The sequence below is a fragment of the Vicugna pacos genome, unplaced genomic scaffold (genome assembly GCF_048564905.1).
Source record: "Vicugna pacos unplaced genomic scaffold, VicPac4 scaffold_130, whole genome shotgun sequence".
In the NCBI taxonomy this organism is placed as follows: Eukaryota; Metazoa; Chordata; class Mammalia; order Artiodactyla; family Camelidae; genus Vicugna; species Vicugna pacos.
The window spans coordinates 294,642-312,170 of NW_027328810.1; the positions used below are offsets into that span (position 1 = coordinate 294,642).

The 17,529-nt window shown below is 40.7% G+C and overlaps 1 pseudogene; it reads left to right on the top strand.

The window, feature by feature from the left end:
* LOC140695069 (trafficking protein particle complex subunit 9-like) overlaps positions 1-17,529 on the top strand; it is a 114,847-nt pseudogene that overhangs the window by 21,625 nt on the left and 75,693 nt on the right.

The window sequence follows — 17,529 nt, forward strand, 5'->3', positions numbered from 1 at the left end:
AAGAGGCAGGGAGACACTTCACACTTTGTGCAGTATATGAGAAACGGTAGCTTTTCTTTTCTCTTTTCTTCTAAAGCAAACTGGCTCTGAATTGTAACACACTATTACTCAGAATTGCTTTTCTAATCAGATACAAGTGCCTCAGATTTTTCAAGGCAACATGAATGATGAAATGTGTTTTAGCATTTATCTTTAAAAGTAGTTTTATTTCTCAAGTAAAAGACTATAGCCTGTTTCTTCCAGCGTCTCAAGAAATTCTCATTGATCTATGTACATGTTCTATGTGCTTATTTTCTTTTCTTTTTTTTAAGTGCTTGTTTCATTGTGGTGTGAATCAATGTTTAAAATTTCTGGATTTTGATCTTTAGAAAATGCTGATATATCAGAACTGTTAAAAACCTGATTGTTCTTTGGTCCTTGTTTGGTGGGGCACCCTATTGATTACTCTTGTCTGTTAAAGAGAGAAATTCTTCCTCTAGCCTGCAGATCATTAAGTGTATGGTTTGCAGTATGCCTTTAAATTTCATTGAATGCATTGAACATGATTGTCCAGTGAATTTTGAGTTGACTCATAGTAATGACTTTGCTTTGATTCTGTGGCTTTTGCTCCTCTCCACAAGAGCTTGAATTCTCTGTTGCATTTTGTATACGTGTTCTTCACAGTGGAAGAAATTTTGCATTTTTTACAGAGGTGGTTTTTCCTAACACCTCTGAATGCCTTCTGTAATTGATACAACAAAAATCTGTTATTTCAATGCTTAATTATTTCATAAACTAGTTTTTGGCTTAATCAGAAACAATGACAGAGTGATAATAAAAAATAGGAAAACTTTCCTTCCTTTGAAGAATAGAAATCAGGTGGTCAGGCTCACCCATGCTTTGGGCCTGACACACTTAATCTCATGTCATTGTGTATCATGATTCGGAGATGGAGTTGCTTCAGGTTTATTGATTTTTGTTTTAACATTTGTGTTGAATTCTTTCTCCAGGCTTATGTATCCTGTTGGGTTTGTTGAAACTGTAGAAGGGAAACAAAAGCTTTTTTTGGTTTCCGGAGGCCTGAGTTGCTGATGATAAGGGTTGAGGGTGGGCTGAGGAACAGAGTGACACTCCCTCTGCTCCCAGCTGAAATTGATGAACAATGAAATCAATTAAGTGTATCGGTATTTGACCAATAGAAGTTAGCGAGCCCAAACTGGCTAGTTATGCCCAAAGAAAGTACTGAATTCACCTGCAGAATTAGGTGCTTTACCAAGAAGAAGCAGCTTAGAGCAATCAGAAAAATCAGTCCTATGATGAGATATAAAGTAAATATAATATCTTTTATTTCTGAAACTTTTCTACGTTAAGTTGTGTAGAGCTAAAATTAAGTTTCAAGCACCAGGAGTTAACAGTGTGGGTGGTTCTGTATGATCATTATTCAGGAATGTGCCTAGACTCTGCTAGAGTGGCTGAAGCTGGCAGGAAAAGACCCAGAGCCAGGATTTGTCACCTTAGGGTGTCCTCCATAATGGTTCCATGTGGGAGCCCATGATTGGGTTAACAAATTGTAACAGACCCCAGCCGCCTGTCAAATTTAAGAAGAAAACGTATGCTTAGTAACTGCTTTGCAAGCAAGTGCCTGTGCATCCTCACTCCTGTCTCCTTGCCTTAAAAAGCAGAGATAATGCTTTGCTTGCATAGATGATGTTTTAGATAGCACTCTGCTCATCGCAAAGCAATGACCCAGGCCCACAGCTATAAAGGCTGGGCTTGTGTGCAGTTAGATACTCTATTATCCCCCAAGCAAGGACCTAGCTGGTCTGGTGGTCTGCTTTGTAATTCACATGTCTAAAGAATGTATCTTATTCCCCTCACCCCATGACTTACCTAAAGATACACTAAGCCTTTGTACTCATGGTGGATTCTACAATCTCTGTCTCATCCTTCTTTCCCCAAGTTCCTGCTTACTATCACGCAACTGTTAATGACGTTTTCCTTTGATTATACACAATAAATATGGGATCATTTGAGAGGCTCGTGGAGTTGGGTCCCTACGCCCTCTCTCTTTCGTGACTTTTTCCACAGAGTCTTGAGTATTCATTCCCTGTACGTAAGACTTCTGCCAGCCAGAACCCACAGTTCCAGGTGAGAAGGATGCAGGCTTTATCTCTCCTACCTCTAGGGAGAGAGAGTAGAAAATTGAGATCTGCTCTTCCGTGGTCCCTTCCTGCCCCAGGTCTGCTCCAGTTCACCTGCAGCCTTCTGGCCTCTGCTCACACTGCCTCTGTCCCAGGACTGACAGCAGCCTTTTCTTCCCTGGTAAACATTTCCTGTGCCTTTTAGAAGTTGGTCTCTTCTCTGCAATACAACCCTGGCAGATGTGATGGTGGTAAACGTGCTGGAGGGCAGTCACTTGGGGACTGCCAGGAGCCATGCTGATTCTCCTGAGTCTCTCATTCGGGGTTACAGAACTGTCGAGCAGCAGAGGAAGCCCTTTAACGTGAGGCCAGCTCAGCATTGCATCACTTTCATTTTATTTTTGAATTTTCAGTGGAGAAATTATTTGTAGCAAACTGTTCCAGATTTTTGGCTGCCTGCTTTCCTCACCACCATTTCCTTGTTGGCTCTGGTGCTTGTTGTAAGAACCAGGTTTCTTCTCTGGTTATTTCTAGCAGCTGGGCTTGCCGAATCCTTGATCTGCATTTGAAGCAGAATGCTTCTTCGTGATGTCAAGCTGATTTTCCTATTTCTGAATATTTCGTGTACACTCAGCAACTCTTTCAAGTGAAATGCTCTTGTCCAATTCTGTTAACCCATATTTGCCGATCTCCTGCTTTCATGCTGAGGGCAGTTTCTTCTTCCTGTAATAAAAGTTAGCAATTTGCATTTACTATTTGAAGGTTCTGGCCCTAGGTGCTTTTGTCCTTAACAGTTTTAATACAATTCACCCATTAAAATGTGCAGCGGTTTTTACTCAAAGCCCAGAATTGTGCATCGCAGTCAATCTTAGAATATTTTCATCCCCCAACAGGAAGCCCTGTATGCACAAGCAGTCATTCCCATCTTCCTCATCCTCCCCCAGCCCCAGGCAGCCATTGTTCTCTCTCTATGGATTTGCCTGTGCTGGACATTTCACGTAAAACAAGTTATTTCATGTAAATGGAACTGTCTATTGTGACTGACTTCTTTCACACTGAGTAACTTTTTCAATGTATTTCCAGGTTGTGGCCTGGGTCAGTACTCTATGCTTTGCTATTGCTGAATTATATTCTACTGTATATCTGGGCCCTACTGTTTACCCATTCATCAGGTGATAGTCGTTTGTGTTGTGTCTGCTTTTTGTTTGTGAAGAGTAATGGCGCCGTGAATACTCCTGTAGGAATTTTTATGTGGACATTTGTTTTCAGTTCTCTTACTTGTGTGACCAGAGAGCAGAAATGCTGGGTCATTCATAAACCAAATGTTCAACTCTCTGAGGACCTGCCAGGCTGTTTTCTAAAGTGGCCACCCTGTGTTACATCCTCAAAAGCAAGGGCTGCGCGCTCCGCTTCCTCTGTGTCTTCATTAGTGCTTGTTACACATTTTTTTTATTATAACCTATTGTAGTAAGTGTGAAGCGGTTTCTCCTAGTGGTTTTGACTTGATTTCTTTTACAGCTAATGATATTGAACATCGTTTGATTGTGCTTATTGGCCATTTGTATATTTTCTTTGAAAAATACATTTTCAGATACTTTATACACATTTTAATTGAGTTCTCTTTTTCTTGTTGAGTTGTAGGAGTTTTTTCTTTTATTTGAAGATACAAATACTTAATCAGATAAATAATTTGAAAAAATTTTCTCCTCTCTGATGTTTTTTCACCTTCTGGATGGTGTCCTTTGAAGCAAATTTTTAACATTTGATGAACTCCAATTTATCACTGTTTTCTTTGTTCCTTGAGCTTTTGGGGTAATATTTAAAATCTGAGGTATTTTATTTAAACTTTTATATAAAAAATAACTTAATTCTTAAGACTGTTCTAGGAGATGGGTGCTGTGGCTGTCCCCAGTCTATGGATAGGAGACTGAGGTGCAGAAAATTTCACTGAAATATCAGTGTCACAGCTACCCAGTGCTGTGGGATTTCAGACCCTCATGTTTGTCCCCAGCATTTGTGATCTTCACCACCATGCTCCACTACTGCCTGGAATCATTAATGAAAAAGTTTTCCTTTTTTGATTTCTTGATTGTTTGTTTTCTCATTGGGGAACTCACCTCTTCATTTTCCTTGCAGAGATCTGTGTAGGTTTATTTTAGATCTCATGTACTTATTTATTACACAGGCTCCAGCGATGATTGTGCCTAGTTGATCTAATCAATTCATACTCAAGTCTTTCCTGCTCATGACACTAAAAAGAGAGTCATGATTTACATAATGCTCAAAGAAGAATGTACTTGAGTGATTTTATTTTTCTAACCAATCAAACAAATCAAATAAAAACCCGGTGTTGGAACAGATTATAAGCCCTGCAGAATAGGGTCACTGTCTTCCTTGTGTTTCATTTGATTTGTCACAGTGTCTGGATAGTGCCTTGCTGTCCAGCAGTTTTGTGAGTATACGGTGCTCGTGAATCATTGTAAGGAAAGAATTTTGACAACAGACTGTGTTGTTCATTTCACAAGGGAAAAGATCATATAGAAATACTGCTCAGATTTATTTTAAAATTAAGCTTGGTGTTTTGAGAAGGGTTCAAGAAACCATACAAAAATCTTTTTCACTAATTTTAAATCTATCTTAGACACATTATGCATACATAGCAGAGTAACTTATCAACTAGTTTTGACAAGAGGAGTGTATTATTGATTATCTATTTTAGTTGAAATATTCTACCTGGGATAAAGTAATCAGTGCCCATAAATGAACAAATATGTTTGTATTTCTATGCAACATGGGGGCAGACTTCATATGTTTTTATATAATATATATGACTGTGTGTTTTAATCTGTCTGTCAGTGTTTTTATAGTTTTTCATCAATGTTGTAACTTTAGAATTCTTCTATGGAAATCACCCCCAATTCTAGTGCAGTTTGTACTGTGTATCCTGTCTTATGCATGGGATTCCACTGTCCCCTCACTGAGGAATTTCCTCTCCTATTGAGTTAGTAGCAGAGTTAAAGGAACTGTGATTTCTAGGCCTTTGCTCTCCATGTGTTTGCAGTTGGCTGTCAATCAAGATTTTCTCTTTCTTGAGTTTTCATTGTTCAATTAGAATTTTGGAAATAACAATTAATATGTTGCAACACTCTCCCTAGAAACTTGATGTGTTTGTGCTTTCCAGTTTCCAATTTACAAAAAATGTAAATGCACTCTTGTTTTTAAATAGTCCTTTTTCACTAGATATTTGTTTACTTCTTTATAGTCAAAATATTTTTTTCCCAATGAATGAATAGGTTTGCATGTTTTAAAAGATACCTTACTTTTTAAATTTCTTATTCTAACAGGTATATTCGTTGTACAGAATTTAGAAAATAAGGATAAACACAATTATAACTTAAAAATGGCCTCTAATCTCACCTGGAGATACAGTTGTAAGGTTTGAAATTGAGAATTACAAGTCCTCTCAAACTGTTCTTCTATTTCAAGTACGGTTTGGTTACTGAGATCCTCGAATTCCCATATGAATTGTAGCAGCAGATAGTCAGTTTCTGCAGAGGAACCCACTGGGATTGTGATCGAGTCCACGTTGAATATATGGATCGCTCTGGGGAGCACTGCCATCCCAAGAATGCTGTCATTTGATTCAGGAATGTGCGTGGTGTGTCTGTCCAGGTATTTAGGTATTCTTTAATTTTTTTCAGCATTGCATAGAGTTTACATTGGATTATTTTACTATATATTTTGCCTTTATACTGAGGACAAGTGTGCAAGGTACCGGGATCAGAAGTGTATTGGAGCTCCGCAGCTTGCTGCCACCATGGACGCTGTGCTCTTGCTTCGCCCACTGTACAATGTTGCACAAAATAGGACCTAAGTAACTCTCTCTTGAAAGAATGATTATATGATTGCTGGATGATGCTTGAGAGTCCTTGTGATGATGTCTTTTTCCCAGAATTTCCCCTCTTCTTTACTATGCCCTTTCCCTTCCTTTCCTCCAGCCTGTGTTTCAGCCTGCCTGTGGCATTGATTTTCCTTGTCTGTGGACTCTTCCTTTCACTAGTTCGTGATAATGTTACATGTGAGATGTGGAAACTTGCTAGATGTCAAGAAAGAGGAAATCCATTGCATTCTAGTTTTTTTAGAGTGTGCTATTGTATTATCGATTGAAATGAAATCAGGCTGACCCATTGAGCCATCCCCTGAGCTCTTTTTGCCTTCCTACAGGTGATACTGCTCTCGTTGCTGCATGTGCCCTTCCCCCAGACTTGGTTTTGGGGTTGAGTAAGTCACCGTCACTGGAGCCCTCTCTTTAAATGATGAAGAGAACATTTGCTCTTTCTCCCTGTTTGGGGACTTGGATGAGATGAGGCAACAGATAAAGAATGGAGCCCCACCTCATTCTGACCCCCGCTCTTTCCGTTCCTTTCTCCAGGGGAAGAGTACAATTCAAAAATATAAAGATTGTGAACTAATGACATAGACAAGACAACCGATCATTTATTAAATACCCTTTCATGCCAGAAACAAATGTATTATACACACAAAAAGCACATAAAATACGGTAGTACTGTGGTTACAAACGTGGGTCCGAGTTCGAGTCCTGGTCTGGAGTGACAAGTCCTGTGAGATGGAGAATTGGTAGGTCGGCTTAGCCTCTCTTGGACTTGTTTTCTGTCCTGCAGAGATGGGGCTCGCTAGGCGTCCCTCCCCCGTAGAGGTGCTGAGGGGTGTAAAAGACACGTGTAGGCAGACCGAGCACAGCTGCTCTTTCCTCGTAAGTGCAGGATAGCATCGCTTTTGCGGTGATGGCTTTATGACTGCACCGTGTAGACTCTCAGTGCTCCAAAGGGATGCCTTGCAGATTGGAGATGGGATTCTCACTTCTGTATATACCCAAGGATTGTGTTATTGGGCCTTGCTAATTTGACTCTATTCTTTAGAAAGTACATAATGTAGATATATCTTTCAAACATGCATGATTTTTTCTTTTATTATTTATAGTTCTACCCTCTCATCTCTTGGTGTGACTTTTCATGGAATCCAGGAAACAGTCCTAAGCAACCTGCCTCTTCACACTTCTCCGTGGTGGTTTCCTTCCCTGACTAGAAGAGGGTTTTGCATAGGTAATTTTGATTGCTCCCCTTCTCTTGGAGACTCTCTGTTTTTCTGCCCATCTCTCACCTGTCCATCTGTCCATTTCTCTACCCACTCATTCTTCTGACTTGTTTCAATAAGCATTTCAGGCAGCTTACAGAAGAACAGGTACCAAATAAACAGGTGAGAAAATGGGGCCAAGTTCATACAGTGAGGCTAGGAGTTGAGCCTGTGTGAGAGTTGCCAGCGTGAGACACACGCCTCTGCCTTGTGACTTATAAGATAGACAACATCAATGTGCCTGAAGCTCCCAGCAGACACAGGGAAACAGGGTTTGTGGGAGATGCTCATTGGCTGTGAAATAAATAAGTGGCTTAGTAGAAGCCCAGCCTTTCCAAGTACTAAGGCTTAGGAGAATATTTTAGTGTCTTCCAAAATCAGATTATTGCATCTTTTCTTTTTCAGAGTTTTATGTATAGTTGGTTTACATTCTATACCTGGAAATTTCTCCAAAACTTCTGCCCACGTGAGTCCCATGACTCGGGAATGGGGTGGTTCTGCTCATTGACGGGTGTTGGCCAGAAACGGAAAATGACAGCCTCAAAGGAGCCTGGGATTTATCAGTTATGTTTTGTCAGTGCTGTAGATTTCAGAAAATGCTTTCACCTTTTCTTTCCATCTGAGGCAGCAGCGCGCTCTCTTACCAGCATCAGGAGCTCAGGGCCACGGGATGGTGGGGGCTGACTGCACTGCCGTCAAGACAGCTGAGCTAGTCACTGCAGGTGTGGTTCTTTTACATACTGCAGTTCATGCTCTTTACTAGAATGTTTCAACAGGGAGTTAATTAACTGAGTTAATTAACCTTTTATAAATATGATGCTTTGTTGAAAAGACAGTCATAGGCAGAATATAAGTTGTGATCACTTTAAAAATGGTTTCATTACTGAAATTTCAGTAGGAAAGATCCAGTTTATCTTATTTCCGCCTCTCTTTAAAAGTAACAAGGAAACAAGACAGAAAAAGCAGAGGATGATTTCTGTTCTTCCTCTCGGCTTGCAGGTGCCCTCACCTCCAGTGGCATCCATCCAGACACCAGCACTGACACTGGCCGTGCTCAGAACTGCCTCAGCCCTGAAGACACATCTGACAAATGGAAGGGGGCCGCGCCCTGTTACAGCAGGTGCTCTCACTTTGTGGGTCCTTATGTAACTGCGCGGTGTTATTCAGGATCGCCCTTTCTACACTTTGTGACGCTGCTGCGGTGTCTCCTAGTTATTTGTTCCTGTAAGTACTCGTGTAATTTTCCAATGTGTGGTACTAGACATCTAAAAATGCATTTTTCAGATGAAAAATAGTGTGTATTTAATATAAATGTATGAAAAAAGGGTCAAATGGATCTATCCTGGTGCCAGTACTCAGAGATAATAATTAACACATTAACATCTATTTTCTGTTCTTTTCATCAGTGTGTATTACCTCTGTCATAAAAACCAGCGAGCAATGTGTGCCTGTATACTGTGTGGAGACCTCCATTTTCCATTCGGCTTATTACACATTTTTCTACAATATTCTATCTCCCCTGGCATGATTTTTAATGACTAGTATAGCATTCTGTCTTGTGGAGTCCTCGTCCATTTTACTTTGGACTTAAATAAACTTTTAAATTCCAAGTATACTTAACTGAAATTCTGAAAAGAGATCTGTTGTGGTACCGAAAGTCCCCTACATCCCTTCCCCTTTTTTCCTGAGAGTAAAAACTGCTGACAATGTGGAGTATATATTTCATGACCTTTATGCCTATGTCATATAAATAAACACATACATACACGTATATGAGAAATCTATGTCTATGTGTGTGTATATATGCTTTATTGAAAAATAAGGCCATACTATATGTTTTCTGCAGCTCGGTTTATTCACTCAGGTATATATCACAGACGTCCTCTCTCTCCAGACTCACCCGGTCCTTTCAGATAGAGTAGAGGGTTTTCCTGATATGCAGGTTTGGTCTCTTGTGTAAGGACACCTTTCGTGGGAGCGTACTGTGGACAAGGCCTTGGACCACGCCGAAACACCGGAACTTTAGTGCCCACAGCTCACCGTGATTTACCGCATCATTGTCTTGATGGTGGACACTTAAGTTTTCTCCATTTTCCACTGTCAGAAAGGGTGTTTGACTGGCATACTTCTTATACAAACATTCCTGTGATCTTGTATGAGTATTATTTTCGTTAAGTTTTCTGGAAATTTAGTCCTTGGATGTGACAACTACATAAATCACAGGCTCCTTTCAAGTGAATCAAGAAATTCCTTCTCCTGTGGGGCATGAAAAGATGTAGAATAACTTATGTAACCAATTCTCTATCGCTGGATATGATTTCACTTCAGCTTTTCTTCTCACCATTGTAAACAGTGCTGTGTAAATGCTCTGATAAGTACATCTTTTTGAACTGAATTTTTCTAAATGAAACGATTCCAAAATGTGGAGTTCAGCCTGTGTGTACACACGTTTTTCAGAGTTTACATATCCATTGACATGTCATCCTCCAAAAGATCGCTCACAGTTTGTTCTCTCAAAGATGGACACTAGCTAGAATATCTTTTAAAAATATGTGCCAATATGATGAGCAAAAGTACTTTTTCATTGTTTTAATTTGCACTTGATGACCAGTGAGGTATTGAGCATTTTTCACTCATTAGCCATCTGACTTTTAAAAAGTGAATGATCTCTTTTGTCCTTTGCACACATTTAAGTGAGGCAGCTTCTTGTTGCTTTGTGACAGCTCTATGTATATTATGAACATTAACCCCTTGTCTTCATCAACATGTATCAGAGAGCTTTTCCTTGTCATATTTTGCCTTTCATTTTGTTCAGTAGGTTCATTTTTGTTGTGGCCCAAAATAATCTTAAGATTGTAAATGTCTTCTTTTTGGGTTTTATTCCTGATATTATTCTTAGAAATACTTTCTTATAATGGTATAAATTTCTTCTGTAGGTTTTTTTAATCTCTAAGATGGAGATGATGATGGTACTTGTTATAGTGAAGAGAAGTTGAATTAATATGAGCAAAGAATTATATTCGCTGTTATTAGTACTTTCTAATATTCACATCACATTCTGTAATTTTTCTTGCGGTCATTATGACTGGAATAGAATTTGTTTTTTCCAGGGGATTCTCTGATTGTCCCAAGACAATTATTGAATTCCTACTTTGCTTTTTAACTTGAAATCCCACCTGTAAAGAATACTTATGTACACTAGAGTCTCTTTTTGAGCTCATGGTTTATTTTTATCAATCTTACTTTCTTACACTAGCACTATATCTTACATATTGTAAACATTTATTTAATATCTGACAGTGCGATTTTTTGATTCTCTTTTCGATCCCAAATTTTCTTGGTTAGTATTATGACTTTATTATTCCTGAAGAATTCTAATATAATTTTTCAAGTTAAAAAAAAAAAGAAGTGCTGTCGTGGGATTTTTTAGTACTTTTGAATTATCTTTAGGAGAACGTACATTTTTACAAAACTGCTTTCCTCCATACAAAATGTTGATGTCTCTACTTTCACACCTCTTACTTTACCCCACAGTACAGTCCTGTACTTCCACCATGTACAACATGGGCATTATTTTTGAGTTTATTCCAGATTATTGTTGATGTTTTTGTTAATTATTTAAGTCAGAATTTTTTGCTGTTGTATATTTTAACTGTTAAAACTGACACCTAGGAAGGCAGATTCGGTTTGTAAATACTCACTTTGTAACTTCTCATTTAAAATTGTAAGTATTAAGTACTTGTTACAGAATCCTTTCTTTTCTGTTTTTAAAAATTTGTTTCCAAGATTCTCAAAATGGTCATAGCAAAGTAGTATAGGTGGGGACAGAGATGGAGAGAGGTAGTGTGGCTCATGTACAAACTGTGAGCACTTTCATGGCTGCGTTTACACTGGAAAAGCCGCTGAAGAGTCCAGGATAAAACAGGGGTGGCTTTGTATGCAGTTGAAAGCCAGCTTTCTTGCCTGGTGAAGCCTGGTGGGCGTGACAGGTAGATGATCAAGGTCGAATGGAGGTTATTGGCTGCACAGAGCGCTGTGTCTGAGAACTGGAGAATATCGCCATGGGAAATGCTTGGTGCCAGGAACAAAGCAGAGGAGCTGGGGACCCTGTGTGTTAAGGAATTTCCAGCCCTCGGAGTGGGAAGATCAGACTCTGCATTCAGATCTGAGTTTGAATTCATCCTCTTTAGTTTACTTGTCCTCTGACTTTTGTCAAGCTATATACCCTATTTCACTTCCTGTTTTCTTATCTCTCAAAATAGGAGAATTACAGCCTGCTGCCAGATTGTTTGATCAGGTTAAATAATTAGTGTCTATAAGATGCCACGTACAGTCACAAGCTCAGTGAGAAATGGGCTGTCACCTGTTCTTCTGCAACTCAGTGCTTGACAAGACATGTGGGAAAGCCAGTCCCTAATTTGTGTGTGATGCAAGTAGGAACAAAATTAATGTCTTGCCTTTCCCTAGCAGTATACTTACAGCTTTGCTTCATTTACTTCTTTCCTCCTTTCCTTTCCCCTTTCCCATCCTCCACCAAAAGATCCTGAGACTCTCTCAGAATAGTAGATTCAAATTACTTTAAAGGTTGGCTCATCCTCATGAAATGAGAGTAACATAAAAAAAATCTGTGCACATCCCAGAATACATTGTATTTGATTTACACACACACGTGTGCACACATACACACACACAATCAGGCTACCTTCCACTTGCAGAGGGATAAGGACCACTTTTTCTGAGTTTTCACTCACTGAGCTTGAGAACAATGTCTCTTACACAGACTTTCACCAGGCTTCGTGCATGGTGTTTTTAATTGAATTTCGGCTTTGTGGCCATAGATATAGTCTCCTAATAGAAGAGAGAAAGTGGAGACATAGACATTCCGCTGAGATATTGGTGTCATCATATTTTAGTTGGAAAGGACTTAAGACAGCATAGAGTCGTAATATTATATGGGTGAGAATCCATGATGTTGTAACTTGGACAAGAACATGGACCTTCTGCCGTCTTGTCCACAAAGGTGAAGAGGCAACTGGGCAGGGGATGGTAGGGATCCTTCTTGCTTGAGTTCCATGTTCTTGCTAGTTTTCATTGCTCAGTTGCCTTTAGTTTATGTCCATGAGGCCTCTCATGGGAAGGTCACTCTGTCCTGATAGATTGAGTTTCTTATCAGCAAAAAGCTCTGGACCCACTCATATTTCCCAGAGTTTTCTGCTGACCTGCTGACACTTTATATAATTGAGACCTAAGAAACTACAGAATATAAAATCCTTATTGTTATTGTTTGCCCTCGAGTTCCATAGGAAGGGGTGCTGTCTCAGGCTGTCTAAAGCCAGATCTGAACAAAGATAGGGTGACAGGCTGTGCTGCTGGTCCTCCACAGTTGAAGGGGATTTCCAACTTAGCTTTATATTCAAGGCAGATGAGTTCAAATCTTGCCTTTACCAGTTATTATCTTTGTGAATTTGGGGAGAAACTGTACTTTTTTGTGTCCAAATTTGTTTATCTGTAAGTAAGTTCAGTATTTATTTTAAGGTTTCTGTTTTAGAATTGAATGAGCTAATACTCTCATGTATACCTAAAATAGTGATCTCATGGTTCTATGCTGGTGCCTTGGTAGTTGATTACTAAGGGACTCCGCAGTGAGATTGGGGGTGGGGGACCCTGGATAATAGAGCTTATATTCCAGGATATGCTTGTAAAAGACTGGATGTGCAGTGGATTTTTAGTAAATATCTACTCCTTTCCTAATCTGCATTGATTGTGTATATATCTTTATACTAATATATGAACAATTTTTATTGCAATTTAAATATCTTTGTAGTATTTACAATATCTAGTTATAAAAATACGTGAAATAAAAAGATTTGAATTTATTTTCTTTTCAATAAGCAAAACAAAATAAAATAGAAAAGAAAAAAGTTTTGAAGGAGTAGAAATAATTTTATTTCTGTGGAATCAATTCCTTGTAATAGGTTTTTTGTTCATGTTGTTAAAAAGCATATAAAATTGATAGGTGGTGAAATACTGGAAATGAGGAAACAGTGGAGACATACTACCTCTAAGGCAGTCAATTTGTTACCAAGTCCAAACTCGTTCTGCTTGCTGCATGACAGGCCGATTAATCGGGAGATGAGATGTTGGAGTAAGGAAAAGAGACTTTATTTGTAAAGCTGGCAGACCCAGAAAATGGCATATTGTTATCCAGTAGAACTCTCTTCCCCAGGGCAGAATTCAGTCTCCTTTTATACTAAAAAGCGGCGGGGATGTGGCTGGTTGTTGCAAACTTCTTGCTGTATGAATTGTTTGTCCTTGAAATCCTTTGTTCCTGCAGCTGTCCATGTGGGTCAAATTATGGTGCCCCTGTAAAACCTCCAAAAAAAAAGAAAGGTTATTCACTATTTTACAACTTGCCATCTATACATAAGTGTAGAAGAGCAAATATCCTTAAAGATCAGAGCCCGGAGAATAGGCCCTCCTGGATATTTCAGGCTAAAGGCAACTTTCTTTTACAAAAGGTGCAGAGATAGCAAGTCTGAGCCTAGAAAACAAGGTACAGGATTAAAGCCAAATGAACACATCTAACATGGAGTGAAATTTGTTCTTTCTATTACAATTTCTTTTTCTCCCTCATAAATAATTTTAGTAAGAAACATGAGCAATTTTTTTATTTTTGCTTCTTAATAAAGGACTACAACTACAATTTAGTGAGCAGGGATGCTGTGCGTGCCTTGGTGTCACAGCAAACTCTTGTTGGTGGTGGTCGACCCTGCAACATGCCTGATGCCCCGTGAGTGTTGGTGAGGGTCCCCCTAACCAGGGGCTCTATTCAGGAACCACCATATGCGCGTTGACCTCTGGCACCTCTTTTTCAGCTGCAGGAAATTTTTTCAGATTCTATGATAGAAAAATCACTCCAGCTAGGGATAATCAGGGAGTAAAGGAAGAGGAAAAGGGCTTGAAGTAGAGTAGAAGAGAAAGACAGAAGCTCAGGGAGCCTGGGGGCTTGGCAGTGCTGCCTCGGGAGAGAGAGGAGCAGAGGTGTGGATGGGACCGGCTACGGAACCAGCTCCTGCAGCTTTCCCTGCACCCAAGCCACACAGCTTTTAATAGGGCCCAGGACTCTCTCCTGGCTGGATGTCACCCTGGGCAGAACCTTGAGAATCGAAGGTAAGGGGTGGGCAGCACTCACCTAGGGGGTCACTGAGGACTTTGGTCAAGTCCACATTGACTTTTCCAGTCATGTGCCTTCACCTGTTCTTTATCTCAGGATCTGAGAAGCAGGAGCAAGGAACTCAGGGAGAGATGCAGGAAGATATCTGACTGTGTTAAGAGACGACAGTCACAGTGACACTGGGAGCGAAGACACTTGCAGCAAAGTAAAATAACTTCACAACCATTGCATCAGAGCTGCATGTGTGAGAGAGCCTAAGCCTGTCTCAGAGTGCAGGGGACAAGCGGAATGGAATGGTAAAATTAACACTGACAATTGAAATTTTGTTAAATAGCCTGCTACTTTTAATTTTATCACTTCAATGTATGCAGGTGTATTTCTATGAGCATTTATAGGTTCACACAACCCCACCAGCCCCTCTTGCCCCCATGGGGGATGGGATTTCTCAAGCACAGTGCCCCTCCTGCTTGCTTGGGCCACGCTGCGGGTCCTCACCTGGGGCCGGACTGCTACAGTACACTGAGTCCCCGAGGCACGGCCTGGGATACATGACAGGAACAACTGTGCTCTTGGCTGAGGGCCTCCATTTCCCCCTGCAGTGTAAGAATGCCGGTGACTCAGTTAGAAGCATGCATCCAAGCCGTCCTTCCGTGTCATCACCATCTAGAAGCGGTGCCTGAATCTTCTGAATTTCTGCAGAATGTGGTTTACAATCACCTTGAACAAGTGAGTGTGTGTCCTCTTTCAAGTGGAGGAGTTACTGCCGTTTTCCTGGAACTTACTCACCACTAGTCCATCTGATTTTTCTGTGCTAGGATTCAGTATGGCCTGCTAATAACTCTGCAGTCAGATCTAGAAACCCTGATGAAGAGGATTATTTATTTTCTTTCTTTATATGATAGTATTTTACTTTCAAATTTCTGAGTTTTCAGTTCTTGGAGGAATTTTTTCGGGGGTTGGAGAAACAACTTTGCTCTTACCATCTTTGTGACCTGTTGCTATATGCGTCTCACCTGTCTTCTGTCACTTGTGAGGCGGTTCTATTTTTGACCCTGTCCGGGTTGTTCATATTTTAAAACATAAAATCTGTAAAAGTACAGTCCCTTTTACTCCGAAGACATTCCACAAATACTCCTTTAATCTGGGTATGGTTTTAAGAAGACACAATAATTAGAATATATACTTGCAGGTTGCCAGTGCAAAATCCCCAAATTAATAGTCGAGCTCAACATCTAAAATCTTTCTAATCTACCATGGATTTGTATGGATAAGTGAAGTAGTTTGCTAAGAACTCAATCCTCCCAAGCTGATGCTCTGCCAGATGGTGGAGCCGAGGGACGAGGGTGTGTCCTGCCCTTCCTGAGCTGACAGTTTCATGGCAAGGACCTTCACCAGGTGAAGAAATTGAAGTTTCTTCTAAGAACAGTGGGTCTGAAATGAGTCCAAAAGCGTGGGAGAGACACAATCACATTTGTCTCAAGTAGGGGAGAGTGGCTGTGGGGCCACTTGGGAGACTCATGAGTCCAGGTGGGCAGTGTTGTTGGCTTCCAATTGAGCGGTGGGACGGTCAGTGGGTAAAAGCGAACAGATTGAAGGCATGTTTAGATGGTAAAGAGGAAAGGATCAATGCTGTCTGTGAAGGTAGGATGGAGTAAGGCCCAGGTTTCTGGGTGGATTAATGAGTTAAATAATGGTCCTGCTGTGTTCTGAGGAGGGAAAGCAGCAGAGGGAGTTCTGGGGGAAAACTGATGAGTTCAGCTGTGGGTAAAGTGAAAGGCTGTTAGATGTGTGGTCTGGGAGCTCTGGTGAGAGCCAGCAGTGAGTAGGGGGCGGGGAGAGAGACTTTCAAATCATTTTGTCTTGTGAAAATACATACAAGAATGAGTAATGACACAACCCCTGTATATTCTGGATTTAAAACCCAGTAACATTTTGCTATATTGACTGCAGGGGTTCTTAATTTTTTAATAGAAATAAAATAAATAGAAACAAAATAGTGGAGTTAATGAATATCTTAGAGTTGATGTGTGTCCTTGTATGTATTTTCATACCTCATCTGTTTATAAACATAATCTACAAAAAGTTAACTTGCTTAGCATTAGAGTTAAACAGAGGGACGTGACACACTCTGTTGGTGGTTCAAGGTGATTTCTTGGGCAAATTATGTAGCCTCTCTGTGCCTTAGTTGCATCTTCTGTGACTGCCCCCATGCCCCTCATCACAGCTGATTTCCTAGACTTGAAGTTGGGAGGGAGGCTGCTGAAGGGAGTAAGAGGTGGCAACTGCTAGGGTCACTGAAGAGAGAGACAAAAACAGATTAAAGCCGAGAAACTGAGTGCTAATAACCTCAAAGGAGAAAGAATCCCTTAGTTTTTTGAGCCACTTAGCCTAAGAGAACGAAAATCATGTGGATCCAAAGCTCTTGAGCATATGAGTATTGTGGGTGGGAGGGTTTCATCAGAAAAGGGTTGAGAAAAGGCCTTTTGGTTTCCCTTTACGTTTCCAGTAAGGATGAGGCGCAGAAGAAAAACCACCCGTTTCACTGTAGAAGGTGCTGTTTTGTGCGAAACTGTCCGAAGGTTGGAAACCATTCATCAGTGGTGCTGGCAAAAGAAGAGACTTCTGGATTGGGTGGGGCACTTGCTGTGACTTCCAGGTGACCTGCTGGCTGGGGGCTGTGAGGCGGGCAGTAGGTTTGCAGTGTGACCTGGGTATAATCCCTGGCATTGAGGCTGCTGATCTGACTAGCAGAGCTGGTCAGACACCGTCCTAACGGGGCTGCTCGGGATGAGGCCTGGGACACCTGCCATGCTGAGGGCGAGAGGAGAGCTCCCCTGAGTTTGTGTCCCTGTGAAGATTAGAAACGTCCTCCTGCAGGGGAGGAAGAGCCTCTGAGCAGCGGGCCGGATGCACAGGCAAGACCAGCCTGAGCACGGAGATTTCAGGAAGCCGGAATTCATACAGGCCCGAACAGCCTTGTTCCTGAGAAACTGGAGGGAAAAGATGCTGCAAATGCAGGCTAAGTTCAGACACTATTGTGTGTCATGAGTGATAGGAAAAGACTGTTCAGGCAGCCACGAG